The sequence below is a fragment of the Linepithema humile genome, chromosome 2 (genome assembly GCF_040581485.1).
Source record: "Linepithema humile isolate Giens D197 chromosome 2, Lhum_UNIL_v1.0, whole genome shotgun sequence".
Taxonomy (NCBI): Eukaryota; Metazoa; Arthropoda; class Insecta; order Hymenoptera; family Formicidae; genus Linepithema; species Linepithema humile.
Window position 1 is genome coordinate 13,616,896 of NC_090129.1, and position 15,848 is coordinate 13,632,743.

At 31.3% G+C, this 15,848-nt stretch overlaps 1 protein-coding gene across 2 annotated transcripts in view; it reads right to left on the minus strand.

The window, feature by feature from the left end:
• LOC105668191 (protein Wnt-11b-1-like) overlaps nucleotides 1–15,848 on the minus strand; it is a 161,421-nt gene that overhangs the window by 120,699 nt on the left and 24,874 nt on the right. The gene's annotated exons all lie outside the window — the stretch shown is intronic.

Sequence of the window (15,848 nt, forward strand, 5' to 3'; positions counted from 1 at the left end):
AACCGGACTACAAGGAAATGTTTGCTTTGTTTATTTAGACGATATCGTTATATACGCACAAACTTTAGAAGAACATAAACAAAAATTACACCAAATTTTCGAACGAATCAAAGAAGCTGGTCTTAGCTTACAGCCAGACAAGTGTGAATTTTTCAAGCGCGAATTAACATATTTAGGCCATATAATATCAGATAAGGGAGTTAAACCTAACCCAGAAAAAATAAAAGCAATCGAGCAATATCCAGTTCCTAAAAATCATAAACAAGTAAAACAATTTTTAGGACTTGTAGGGTACTATCGTAGGTTTATTAAAAATTTCAGCAAAATTACAGAACCATTTACTTCGCTCCTCAGAAAAAATGTACCATTTAAATGGGAAATGAGGCAACAAATTAATTATGAAAAACTAAAACAGTTACTATCGAGAGAACCCATTTTACAATATCCAGATTTTGATAAAGAATTTTTATTAACTACTGATGCAAGCGATGAAGGAATCGGTGCAATCTTATCACAAGGTGAAATAGGCAGCGATCTTCCCATTGGTTACGCTTCACGAACATTAAATAAAGCAGAAAGAAATTACGACACAACGGAAAAAGAACTTTTAGTTATTGTCTGGGCAGTGAAACATTTTCGACCTTACTTGTACGGTAAACCATTTAAAATTATCACGAATCACAAGCCGTTAACTTGGCTCTTTAATGTTAAAGATCCATCATCCCGACTAATGCGCTGGCGATTAAAATTAGAAGAATATAATTATAAAGTCGTATATAAAGAAGGAAAACTAAATACAAATGCAGATGCACTCTCTAGAAATCCGCAAATAATGACCTTTCAGACACAAGCTTCAGGTAGTAGCGATGCGAATTTGAGCTATAGCTTATTTTTACAACACGCACTAAATGATTCATTGTGGGAAACAGATAATATAATCCCTCAGTTTCAGGTAGCATAAAAGGTCTTTTAGTGAAAGAAGTAAACTCTTCTCCTAAAATTAAAATTTCTCTTTCTAAAAACGGTAATAAAGCAGAAGACATAACGCTCACACCGGGAAATATTAAAATTAAGAAAAAGAAGCATCTAATCGAAATAAATCTCGTTACACGCGAAAATAAAAATACCCCAATAAATATGGAAGATATTTTTAATTGCTTAATTAAACTAAAAGAATATGTAATTGCACATAACCAAACGATAATTTCGATAGCATCTATAGGAGACGCTAACAATAAAATAAAAATAACTCAAATGATAAAATATATATTTAAAGATACACCAATTAAAGTATATCTATTAGAATCGTTAACACAAGAAGTTGTTGATCCAATAATAAAACAAAATATTTTAACAGAACTACATAATTCAGCGATCGGAGGTCACAAAGGCGTAACAAAAACTTTAAAACGAATACAACAATACTACTCATGGGATGGTATGAAACAAGACGTAAAAAATTATATAAAAGCTTGCCATGATTGTCAAAAACGAAAATTAGTTAGAGTAAAAACAAGAGCACCCATGTTAATTACTGACACTCCAAGTGAGGCATTTGAAAAGGTAGCGATCGACATTGTGGGTCCTTTGCCGGAAACAGAGGAAGGACATAAATACATCTTAACCACACAGGATCAATTAACGAAATTCTGCACGGCTTATTCATTGCTAGACACAAACAGTACGACTATAGCTGATAAAATCGTCAATAAATATATTTATACCTATGGTTCACCTAAAGAATTGTTGTCCGATCAAGGTAGTAACATTTCAGAAGAGTTAATGAAAGGAATTGCAAAGATCTTTAAAATCAAACAGGTAAAAACAAGCGTTTACCACCCTCAGTCAAATGGAGCATTAGACGGCTCACATCACGCGTATTAGCTGAATACCTTAAACCATATATTAATCAAAATCAAAATAATTGGGATTCATTTCTAGATGCCGCTATGTTCTCTTATAATACCGCTTATCACGAAGGAACAAAAATATCTCCGTACGAACTAGTATTTGGACGAAAACCGCGACTTCCTTCCGTACTTGTAGAACCGAGACAAGGAATCACTCATGAGGAATTTCTCGCAGATTTAACGAATAGATTGAATTACCTAAGAAAAAACGCTAAGAATAATTTACAAAAGGCTAAAGAGTCAGCAAAAGAATATTACGATAAGAAAATGAAACCATTAGTTTTAGATCCGGGAGAATACGTTTATGTTTTACACGAAACGGTCAGAACAGGCAGTAAAAAATTGTCTGATCAATACGACGGACCATTCCAAATTACACGTAAACTGAACGACGTAAATTATGAAATTAAAAGAGGCAAACGCAATCAAATCTTGCATGTCAATAAATTAAAACGCGCATATTTTCCTTTAACGACGCAATGATTTGCAAGCAAACGGACCTATTGTACCAGATTTCGACCGTCCATACTTGCGAATCGGAACTACTGAAATCCGCTAGATTAGAAAACATATTGAAAGAATGCGATATCCGTGTAATGAAAATTCATAATACTGTCTGGTATCAATTACAATCTGCGAACTCGTGGCTTTATACTGCGCCGCGGGAGGAGACTCTTCACATTTTATGTAAAGACGACAAGCCGCGTCAAACACAATTACTTTTAACTGGTTTAGTTAAACTATCCCCGGAATGTGATGCCATTTCGGATAATGTATTATTACATACCCAAACTATAAGCATAATCGATACCATTGACAAAGATTTTATTCCTAACGTTAATCTTAGTACAAACAAATTATGCGAAGATATCAAAGAAAGTAATGTTAATATTTTAGAGCTTCAATTGTTAAACATTGGTAAAACACCTCACTTAGATATTAATTTGTTAAAAACAGCTAGTTCTAGTTTGGACGAATTATATAAAGAAGCAAATGAGATAGGCAAACATCACCGAACTAAAACCTTATATGAAAAGACCTTGAGTTGGTTTTATTATATATTATATACTATGATAGGATTAGTTATTATCTATATAACGGTAAAATGTTCATTGATTAATAAGTTCGTTCATATTTTTAAATTATGTTGTATACCTAAGGAAGGCTGCGTTCAGTATTTTAACAACTGTTTTAATAATAATATAACCACTCGTAGTGCTCATCCGACAGCTACGCAACGCGAAGTTACCTTTATATCGGTACCAACCGACAGCGAAGAATCCCTTCGTATCGAAAGAGAGGGACATGGAACAAATAACGAGATCCGACGTTCTCGCTCTCGTAATAATCGATTGTCAAGACTTGAACGCGTGTAAGACAAAACACAACTATTGTATCGTTTTAAGGAAATTTAACATTGCGAATTAATGACATAGTATAAGAACCTATATATGTGTATGTTAGAGTATAAGACTACGTTATACCTCATTGTTAGAACATCGTTGAATATTAATTTTTCTGATCATTGTAATACTAGATTAAGTTACTGCGTTAATTTAGAAATAAGATCTTAAATGTATTTTTCTACTTCGAGAAAGATCTTCATTCCTAAGGGGGGAGATGTTACGTGCCGCAACTTATAGTTTCTTATATTACTCTTTTTATTCGAACCTTTGAACCTTTTTTATCTTTACTCCTTCTTGATCCTAAACACCTGACCCTTCGATGACTGCAATAAACATAAACGCTGTCCCTATGCCTAACGCATATTTTCCTTTTAACAAAACCGCTTCCTTCCAATAAACATTCCGCCGCTACGATTTTCTTACAGCACCTTAAACGAAGATCATTCTCGCCAGTTCAGTTCTCGATCAAAGCTCAAACCAGCAACACCGAATAAAGACTTTTCCACAAACGTGTCCCGACTTATTCTAAATAATCTATTACGTAGCTATACGCTCGTAACAGCACATGACAATTACGGAAACCTCTGCGAAAATTGAATTACAAAGTCTCATGGACCATACAGCAAAAAGACTTATTGCAACTAAAAGTCAAGAGGATATAACGACAATTTCGAGTGAATTGACACTAGTGACTAAATGGGGCTGTGATGGTTCACAGCAAAGCCAATATCATCAAAAATTTACGGAAGATATAGGGAAAGATGTCTCTGATGCTAACCTATTCATGGTTTCGATGGTACCCTTGGTGTTACAATCAAACACAAATGAAAGGATTTGGGAGAATACTCGACCATCATCCACAAGATACTGTAGACCGATTCAATTTGAATTTGCTAAGGAAACTCGAGAAAAAACAATTTAGATAGTGCAAGAGATAGAAGAAAAAATTAGAAATTTAGAACCAAGTACTATATTAATTTACGGAAAAAATATAAAGACTGCCCACAAACTAATTTTTACAATGCTTGATGGAAAAGTTGCAAATGCTGTGATTGAAACAAAATCTACCTTAAGTTGTTATATTTGTAAAGCAACACCCAAAGAGATGAATAATTTAAATAATTTAAAAACAAAACTCCCATATAAAAATACTTATAGTTTAGGTCTGTCACCTTTGCATGCAAGGATTAAATTCATGGAATGCGTTTTACACATAAGCTATAATTTATCTTTTCAAAAGTGGTCCACAAATAACAAAACAAAAATAGAAAAAATTACAAATAAGCAAAAGATTCAGGAAGAATTTCGAAAAAAATGGGTATTAGAGTTGACATGGTAGAGCAAGGAGCGGGAACCTCTAATACCGGAAACACTTCCCGTCGATTTTTCCAGAATCCTGAATTAGTAGCGGAAATAACTGGAGTAAAGGTTGAATTAATCAAGCGTTTTGCAGTAATTTTAGAAGTTATAACTTCTGGTGTTGCAATAAATGCAGAAAAATTTGGGAGTTATGCCTTGGAAACAGCAAAATACTTTGTGGATAATTATAACTGGTATTATATGCCAGTCACTGTACACAAAGTACTTTTACATGCAGAAGAAATAATTCGTGCTGCTACATTACCAATCGGATGTTTATCAGAAGAAGCTCAAGAAGCTCGTAATAAAGACTATAAACATTATCGCTTTTCACATTCTAGGAAATATAATCATATAGTATCAAATGAGGATGTTTTACATAGACTATTAGTGAGTTCTGATCCTTATATATCTAAATTAAGAACAACAATAACAAAAAAGACTTTAGAAATGACTCAAGAAGCTCATAAATTCGTTTTAGAATATTAAGAACAAAAATGTTATTTTTCTTACTTACAATATCATTTATTTTATTTTATTTTATAAATATTTAAACTTTGTTTTTAATTTAGTTTGTTTATATATATATATATATATATATATATATATATATACACTCACCCGAAAAAAAAGCGGTACACTGAAAATGTGGGAAAAATTCATCAAATTTCAACTGACGATAACTTCGTAAATAATAAAGATAAAAAGTTCTATAAAATATGGAAATGAAGCTAAAAATCTCTACTTTAAGAATCAATTTATTTCAATGTTGCAAAATAAATTTATTGAAAATGGCGGATGACAAAGCGCGAGCATGCAAAATTGAAAAATAATGGTTCGAGTTTGCGACGGTGCACGGTATAAACAAAAAATTGTAGCTTATTGGGATCAAAAGCATACGAAAGTACAGAGTCTCCTCTTTAAAATGCTTTTTTATGCATCTCGATACGATGATTTTTCGCCGAGAGATTCGCATTTGAAGAAAAAGGCAGATTCTTACTTCAAATGCGAATCTCTCAGCGAAAAATCATCGTATCGAGATGCATAAAAAAGCATTTTAAAGAGGAGACTCTGTACTTTCGTACGCTTTTGATCCCAATAAGCTACAATTTTTTGTTTATACCGTGCACCGTCGCAAACTCGAACCATTATTTTTCAATCAATTGTTTTGCATCCGAAGGAGATGTCTGCAGATCTTTTGTGATTTCTCCGCCCTGACTTTTTGTTTATGCTCGGCCGCACATTGCGAGAAGAGTGCTTGATTTCTCTTGATCTTTTTCTTTCGAGACGCGTTACTTATTCGTACGACTTCGTCAAAGTAAACAATAATTAATCTTTTCGCATTGAAATTATTGGTCAATTATGGCGACGATAAGTCCTGAAAAAGCTGCTCAAGTTGTAGCGTTAATTGAAGATGGGAGAAGTCGAAGGTACGTTGCTGAGGCACTTGATTTATCAGTGTCAACCGTGCAACGTGCTTATGCTAGGTACTTGGAGACTAATTCTGTCCAAAGAAGACCTGGTTCGGGACGTCCTCGTTGTACGAATGAAAACGATGACCGATTTATTGTTTTAAATTCATTAAGAGACAGACATCGAACGGCTGTTCAAATTCGAAACAATTTAAGAGATGTCCGCGAATGTAATGTATCCGTTGACACTATTCGAAACAGATTAGCGGAACACGGTCTTTTTCCGCGCAGGCCAGCAAATGTACCTTCGCTTATGCGTCGCCATCGCGTAACTCGACTCAATTTTGCTGTCGAGCATGCAGGCTGGACATATGCAGAATGGAGTACCGTTCTTTTTAGCGACGAATCTCGTTTTTGTCTGTATTCTTCAGACGGACGAGAACGAGTATACCGTCGCGTTGGAGAACGATTTACAGACTGTACTGTAAGTGAGAGGCCTAGCTACAATGGTGGCTCTGTAATGGTTTGGGCAGGAATTTCTGCGAATGCTCACACAGATCTCCACTTTTTTGACGCAAACATGAACGCAGATGTATACGTGGAAGACGTACTCATACCGTACGTTGTTCCGTATGCGCACTTCATCGAAGAGGACTTTTTGTTTATGCAAGACAATGCTCGACCGCACGTTGCGAGAAAAGTGCTTGATTTCTGCGATGAAGTTGGCATAAATCGACTCGAATGGCCAGCAATGAGTCCAGATTTAAATCCTATTGAACACCTATGGGACAATATTAACAGAAAAGTACGAAATCATATACCTGCTCCTCAGTCATTGCCAGAACTTCGAAGAGTTCTTGAAATAGAGTGGAATGACATTACGCAGACTGAAATTAGAACACTAATAAGAAGTATGCCTCGTCGCATGAATGAGGTAATACGCGCACGAGGAGGTCATACCCATTATTAATATACGCGCGCGCACACACAATTGTACACGCACCACCGGGAGGGTTTGGAGTCGTAAAATATCGTGGATCTAACGAGCCATGAGGTCCTTATCCCAGTGGTGCACGCGCACACACACGCATGCACGCGCACGCACGCACGCACGCACGCGCACGGACGCACGGACACACGCACGCACACACACACACACACACACACATACACACGTGCCTACATGTGCACACGGGATCAGATTTCTGCCACGTCCACGCCGTTGATCCTGGGTAACGCCAAGAGCAGAATTGACACTTATAACCGTAAGGAGAGTTTGAAGTTTTAAAATACCGCGGAGCTGATAACCACAGAATTCTTATTCTTGCAATTCGGTCTGGTTCAAAATTGAATATCTCGGCACGTAATACAGCTAGCAGGATTTTTTAAAAACCATTTTAAAAGTTTGGATGTCTAGTGTTCGAAAATTCATAACGCAATAATGTGTGATAACTTTCTCCAAAATGGCGGATGACAAAGCAAAAGCATGCGAAATTGAAAAATAATGGTTCGAGTTTGCGACGGTGCACGGTATAAACAAAAAATTGTAGCTTATTGGGATCAAAAGCGTACGAAAGTACAGAGTCTCCTCTTTAAAATGCTTTTTTATGCATCTTGATACGATGATTTTTCGCCGAGAGATTCGCATTTGAAGTAAGAATCTGCCTTTTTCTTCAAATGCGAATCTCTCGGCGAAAAATCATCGTATCAAGATGCATAAAAAAGCATTTTAAAGAGGAGACTCTGTACTTTCGTACGCTTTTGATCCCAATAAGCTACAATTTTTTGTTTATACCGTGCACCGTCGCAAACTCGAACCATTATTTTTCAATTTTGCATGCTCGCGCTTTGTCATCCGCCATTTTCAATAAATTTATTTTGCAACATTGAAATAAATTGATTCTTAAAGTAGAGATTTTTAGCTTCATTTCCATATTTTATAGAACTTTCTATCTTTATTATTTACGAAGTTATCGTCAGTTGAAATTTGATGAATTTTTCCCACATTTTCAGTGTACCGCTTTTTTTTCGGGTGAGTGTATATATATATATATATATATTGCAATTTTAATAGTTTATAATTTATAGTTTAATTTATAGTTTAATTTATAATTTATAGTTTAATAATTTAATAGTTTTATCGTTTAATAGTTTAATAAGTTTTTAAAATAGTTTAATAATTGTCGTATTTTTAATTGATATTATTGTTTTGTTTTTAAGATTAGACATCTAACTTTCTTCTATAAAATATTGAGTTGCAATAAATTTAGTATTTCAAAAATTATAAACTTTTTTCCGGGAACACTGCAATTTTGCCCACTGTGCGTCGGCTCGATGGTAGCAAGACAGAGACGTCCGCTCTCTCTCTATAGCCGAACGGCCGAGCGTACACAGACGCGTGACGTAAGCGCTTCTTACTTGTGTTGGGGCTCGAGAGCCAGGAGCCCGATAGGAGATATCGCATCATTGCTAGGACGTGTCAAATCCTACACACATCTTGCTCCGTCTCCCTAATCTCTTTCGTGAGTACAACCGCTCCGATGTGTTTTTATTCTTAAAAATTAAGCTAGTGTCTGATACTAGGTGCCGTCCGGGGAACTCCCCCTATATAAAGCGCGAACTACTGGCTGTACTGAGAATTAAATTAATATTCCAACAAGCAGCCTTACAGAATTCTCCAGTGTTTGACACTGTGTCTATTTGTGTCTCATTGGTGGAAAACCACCTTCATCAAACATATCAAGACAAATGTGATATTTATTAATCAAAAACATAATTTGATTATCGACTATTTTCATTTAATTTTAAGATTCTTAAAACAGAAAAGACTTTGTACATAGAATTATTATAGAAAAAAAGCAACAAATCACTAGAAGTAACGCTTTTAAGGTTAAGAAAACTGTCACGGAACATATGTCCGATTCACTGAGCTCTATACATACTGAAGAGAGTCCGTATCTCAAACAAAGAACACTGTGTCCGCGATTTGGAAGAGGACACATAGAGCGTGAGGATCTCTATCTCTTTTTTACGCCAACCAATCATCTACCACCCCCATAAAAATTTTAAATGGCACTAGCGATCAAGTAAGGGCTTATTTGAAAGGCCTTTTGATGGCGATCAAAACCCTGACAATTTTAAGTCACTACGAATGACCCCATTCAAAATGACGGCCGTTTAAAGTGGAAATTTCATGCACTTATATACTGAACATATGCTAATCTAATTAATGTATTCTTTATATTTTAAATTTAGCAGCGCCAAGTTTTTTTAATTAAAAATTTATTTTATATTTAAATTTGTCTTTTTTTAATTAAAATTTTTTTTATATTTAAATATGTTCCACTATTTTAATCACGTTGTAATAAAAACTTAATACAACTATTTTGTACAACAGTCTTTTGGTTTGAAGATGACAGTGTTTTTGTATTAAAATAATACTATTTTGTATGAGTTGAACTTATTTTAAAAACCAGATTTCTATTAATAAAAATAAAATAAGTTTTAATTTTATGAAAAGAATCTATAATGTATAATATTTTTACAAATGTAAGATTGATTTTATAACAAATATTATTTCAAATTACAAATCCTCGCAAATTGAATTGCTTCTATATACTTGGCTAAGTGACTATTCATCTCATATTTAGTTTTGATATAAATATTTTTTCAAGCTATTTTTTAGAATAAGTTATTTGTTAATTATTATTTTTTAGAGGTAATATTAAAAAAAATAATATCTTGTAGAGGTAATTTTTTTTAAACTTTTTGTTGCGTAAAAGTTGGAATATTTTTTATGTACTTGGCGTATTTTTTTACCTTTACAAGATTTTTTTGGTGTGATTTTACTGCTTTTTGTAAAAATTTATATTTTTTCTGCAAAATATATATATGCATCTTTAGCATTTTAAGGCCAACTGCATTTTTGTACTTTCGAATTATTTATTAATTGCCATTCGGTACCTTTAGGACGTACTATGCTTGTATAATGTCCATCAATCATACTTTTATCTTGATGAAAAATTCCACTAATGACTTTATATGTATTCTTACCAATACATATCTTTTACGTAGGTACAGCTTTAATTTTTATATCTGCTATTTTAATCATTTTTGTATCATTAATTTTATTTAAGAGGATCCCAAGGAACACACTAAAATCAAGAAAAAGTCAAAATGACTTTATTTTGACTCGAAATGGTCACGTATTTTCCGCGTGACGAAAAATTGATGTTATCGTATACTGTTTAGTGACAGAAAAATAACTTTGCGTTGACCTTTGCAAATTTATTATGTGTAAAAGTTTTCTGGTAGTAAAAAATTCTCAAAATTATTATTTGCGAATATATGTTTCTTTGTATCATTCCAATGCATCAATGGATCATTTTTTAAATTTAATAGCCTTTCCTCTATCATATAATTTTTATACGTAAGCATATTTTTTTATAGTTCTTTTTGATGTATATCGTGTGTAATTAATTTTTTAATAAAATTTATTGTCAAATAATGCAATTAGAAAAATTGTGGTATAGAAAAGATACGACGTATGCGAGTGTACACTAATGAGGTTAACATATTTGATTTTACCGCATGTTCATATATTCACTACGACAGCCAATCGCATTTTATTTTGTTACTTTTGGAAAAGTTTTTGATTGGCTAAGCATGATGTAACTCGGTGTCCCGGACTCTAACAAAAGCCTTGTGCGGCTTTCTATATATTTGTATACTTCCATGGTTGTAGCATGTCACAACGTGGTTGTATTAGTTTCGTGCAATAATATTAATATTATTAAATATTAATAAAAGAAAGTGCAAAATACTTGTTATCGAGAATCGAAGATACCACAAAACCGATAAGTATAACCGAGCATGTATTTGCTTTGTTTGTGTGTATGTAGAACAAAAACTAAACTATTATAACATGAAATAATTTTAACTAATTAATAAAATTATTATTAAATCACAGCAAAGTTTAAAATTAATAAAGTGGTTCGTCATTAGTGCTAGCATATAATATATATACAAAATATTTTTACTAGTAACATTTTATTTATTATTTAATTTGTTGTAATAATAATTCTATCAATTAAAATTATATCGAGTTATAATATATAATGCCCATTTTACATAATCTTCACACAAATTTAAAACAAAATTCTAGCTATAAATTTCATGTATTTGTAGTACATAAATATTATATATATATATATATATATATATATATATATATACATATATTTTTTTTACGTATTACAAATACATGAAATTTACAGCTAGAATTTTGTTTTAAATTTGTGTAAAAATAATATAAAATGATATATATATATATAATATATATCAAAATACACGTATACATTAAAATATATGACACAAAATTATAAAGAATTCAATTTTGTATTATATTTCAAATTATAAATCGTGTTTTCCATTGTATTTTAAAATAAAAAAAATTATTAAATATATAATGACATATTTCTTTGCAGCCACTATTCTACAGAAGTTTGGTAACACAACTGATCTAAGCAAACCCGACAACTATATGAAGCGCTGGTTTAATACAAGTGCTCAGCGAGTGGTGTAAATGCATGCAAGAAAATACATGCTGCTGATGTTTTTATATTATATATGTATAACATATTTAACGTTTTTATTGTTAATTATAGTTATATATGAAATTAATACATATAAATCAAATATCGCAATAAACTTTACATATTTTACAGAATAATGTTATATTTTCAATAATTCATAAATTTAATTATCATAAATAATAATAACAATTATCCTCCTAATACTATAATAAAGAAAAATCCGTCATATTGCTAGGACGATTTTTTTATGTCAACAAACAATCAAATTTTGTAACCAAAAATCATCATGTTGACTTTTTTTGCTGTGATGTAGTTTTGATGTAGTTTTGATGTCAAAATGATGTCATTTTGACTACAATGTGTTCCTTGGGATGCTGGAGTGAAAGCCGAACTCCGATGCGAAAGCGCCATCATTTCGATGGTACTAAAAATGAAATGACATTATCGGCGTAGCCTACGGACCTATGCCGCGTAGGTCCGTGTGTACGCATTTGTTTGTAGTGGTAACTCACTACACTGACGTGTGGTCTGTGTACGTGTGATCGGATAGTTTGTAAACAAACGATGCTTGCGCTTGTTTCCTCGACTGAAATTTCGTCGCAAGGCTGCAATATAATGTCCGAGAAGACATAGGCGTATACAAGGTGTCAAATAAATATGAATTAAATATAACAAAATAATAAATTAAAAATATACATATAATACTATATATATCACTAAAGAAAAATGTCATATACTTTTCTTATTTTTATCCTTATGTAGTAAATACAAAATAGCTAATTAATCAATTAATTAATATATACATATACACATATATTGAATAAATAGTTATCTCTATTTTGTATTTTATATGATAATGGCTGAAATAATGAGAGTATATATCAATTCGGTCATTATATAAAATATAAAATAAAAATAACTATATTTAATATGTATATGTATGTATTGAATAATTAATTAACTTATTTATTTATTTTGTATTAATTACATAAAAATAAAAATAGAGAAAGCATATAATATTTTTTTCCAATTAGATATATAGTATTATATATACATTTTTCAAATAAAATATTTTATCATATCTAATTTATATCTATTAGACACCTTATATAAGTCTATTTCGTCTCGTATGTACATCACACAGCCATACGATAGAATTTCAATTGCGAGAAAAAAGGTGAAATGACTTTATAAATTATGCGATAAAACATTAAAAGACCACACTTGTAGTAAATAACAAACTTAGAAATACGTATTTCTTAAAATCTGCAAGCTCACAATAGATCGCCTCTGACAATATTTCTTACAATTTGTCAGCTCACGAATAAATCGTCTTTGGCTCTCTTTTTTCTAAACTGTCAGTAGACGTTAGATCGCCTTTGACTGTATTTATTAAAAATTGTCAGCTCACGATAGATCGCCTCTGACAATATTTCTTACAATTTGTCAGCTCACGAATAAATTGTCTTTGGCTCTCTTTTTTCTAAACTGTCAGTTGACGTTAGATCGTCTCTGATTGTATTTATTAAAAATTGTCAGCTCACGGTAGGCCGCCTCTGACTTTTCTAATTCTATATCGCCAGCACACGTTAGATCGCCTCTGGCTTTTCTATTTCTACATCGCCAGCACACGTTAGATCGCCTCTGACTTGTCTTATTCTTTATTGTAAGATACTTTTATTACGTCATGTGTTTTATGTATATACATATATATATAATATATTATATATATATAATATATATAGTATATATTATGTATATTGTGCTCCATATTATCTATATTCATATCAAAATATCTATGTAAAAAATTAACACCATTTTGTATACTGTTTTTATAAAAAACGTATATGATATATGCCATATTTTTTATTTCTAAAGCATGGATATAATGATATTTTTAATTTCTTGTGTCTAACATTTGTAAAAAAATCTTGATAAAAGAAACAACATTAATTTTGCGATTTGCAATAATCTGTTTCAATATATACATGCTTCTTTTAAATAATACTTAAAATTAGCCTTATTTTATGTGGTTAACTTGGTATTTAAAATACATATCAGAATTGAAAATGTATTTCTATTACAGTAGAAAATAAACATTGTCTTACAACAGAAATGGCAATATATAATATTGCCTAAAGTACAATCCAATAAAAACTGTTAAAATTGAACATTATATATAATAACATATATAATAACATATTTTTTTTCTACTGTAATAGAAATAAATTTTATATTTTGATGTGTATTTTAGATACCAAAGTAAACGCATAAAATAAGGCTAATTGTAAGTATTTAAAAGAAGTATATATTGAAACAGATTATTACAAATCACAAAATTAATGTTGTCTCTTTTATCAAGATTTTTTTACAAATGATACATACAAAAAACTAAAAATACCTTTATATTTCATGTTTTATAAATAAGTTATATGACATATGTCATACGTCATATAACTTATTTATACATAATATAAGTTATAAGACGTATTATAAGACATTTATTATAAAAATATATACAATATACAAAATGATATTAACTTTTTACATAGGTATTTTGATGTAAATATACATATCTCACAAAAAAACTTTTTTTTTAAAAAAAGGTAAAAAAGGGCGCTAAGTACACGCCTTGTTATATTAAAAAAAAGTTTTCCTCATAAAAAAACCTTTCCAAAAAATTGTTTTTTCAAAAAAAGTTTTTCTCATAAAAAACCTTTTCAAAAAAATGTACTTTCAAAAATATATTATATTAAAAAAGTTGTATATATTATAAAAAACTTTCCAAAAAGATTGTATTTCCAAAAATATATTACAAAAAAATCTTTTAAAAAAAATTATATATATTTATTATAAAAAACCTTTCCAAAAAAATTGTACTTTTAAAAAAAGTTGTATATACCAAATAAAAATTCGCTACATATTCTGCCTATAAAAGAGGTGATATCAGAAAATGATGCCAAGTTTAAATAAAGAACCTTTCAAAAAAAGTTGCATGTATATCTAGTTATTTATTTAAAAATGATATTTATGTTTATATCTAGTTAATTCTTCTTAAGTATACTTTTTAAAATAATTGCATCTGTATCTAGTTATTTTTTTTATATCTGTATCTAGTTAAATAAAAAAATTTTTCAAATTTAATCAAAATAAAAAAATATTACAAAATTTCGCAAAAAACTTGGCGCTGCTATAAAATAGCCTTAAAATATTATAGAGCAATGAAAATAAGCAATAATTTTACAATTTACATAATTAAGTATTATAATGACTCAAATTGACCAGAGCGGCAAACGGCGACGCGATAGCCAATTAAACTCTTGTTCTTACGATAAAATTGTAAGTTGATTGGCTATAGCGTCGCTGCTCGCCGCTCTGTCGCTCTGGTCTGTTTGAGCCGAAATTTTAGACGAATAAGTTTCTTCATAAAGCATAAATTTCGCACCAACAATCTGTGATGGCTCGGTAAGCCATTATTATTATATTAATTCGATGGATTATCACAAGTCTTTCTCTTATATAGGTATGTATTTTTCTTATATGTGATGTATTCCGATTGAAAATCAACACGTGTCATAATAATTACGGAATAATAATTATTAGAATAATAAATTGTATGAGCAATTTCGATAATTTAATTTGATAATTATGACCGGATTATATTTCCTGAATCATCGCGATGGTATCAAATTGAATTTCATCGTGATATTCTCAAATTAAAGACTATACATTCGGAATCTTTCTCCTTTCCATCGAGATGATTAAAGAAAAGCCGATTATCGCTGAGAAAGGAATATATAACGGTGAACGTTATGCTCGTGTATCTTTCATTGGCGGTTCTCGGTTTTCTCATTAACGAAGGATATCTCGATCTCTCCAGCGCACTTTTATTTACAATCTAATCATCGTGAAACGCGAGCGATTAATCTTACCGAGCCCGGTTACGAGGTAGGAAAATGAAAGCTGAGAGAAGCTACGGTTTGTTAATGATCGCTAATTGAGGCACGTCTGCCTAGGTCTTCCTATTTACGTCAGAATTCCTCAAAGGATATTCGATACGTTTTCACGAAACCTCCATCGACTTTCGCATCCCTTCATCGCGTAAAATCACTGATTATAAATCTATTATGAACAAAATTAATGAGTAATAAATGATGAAGCAAAGAA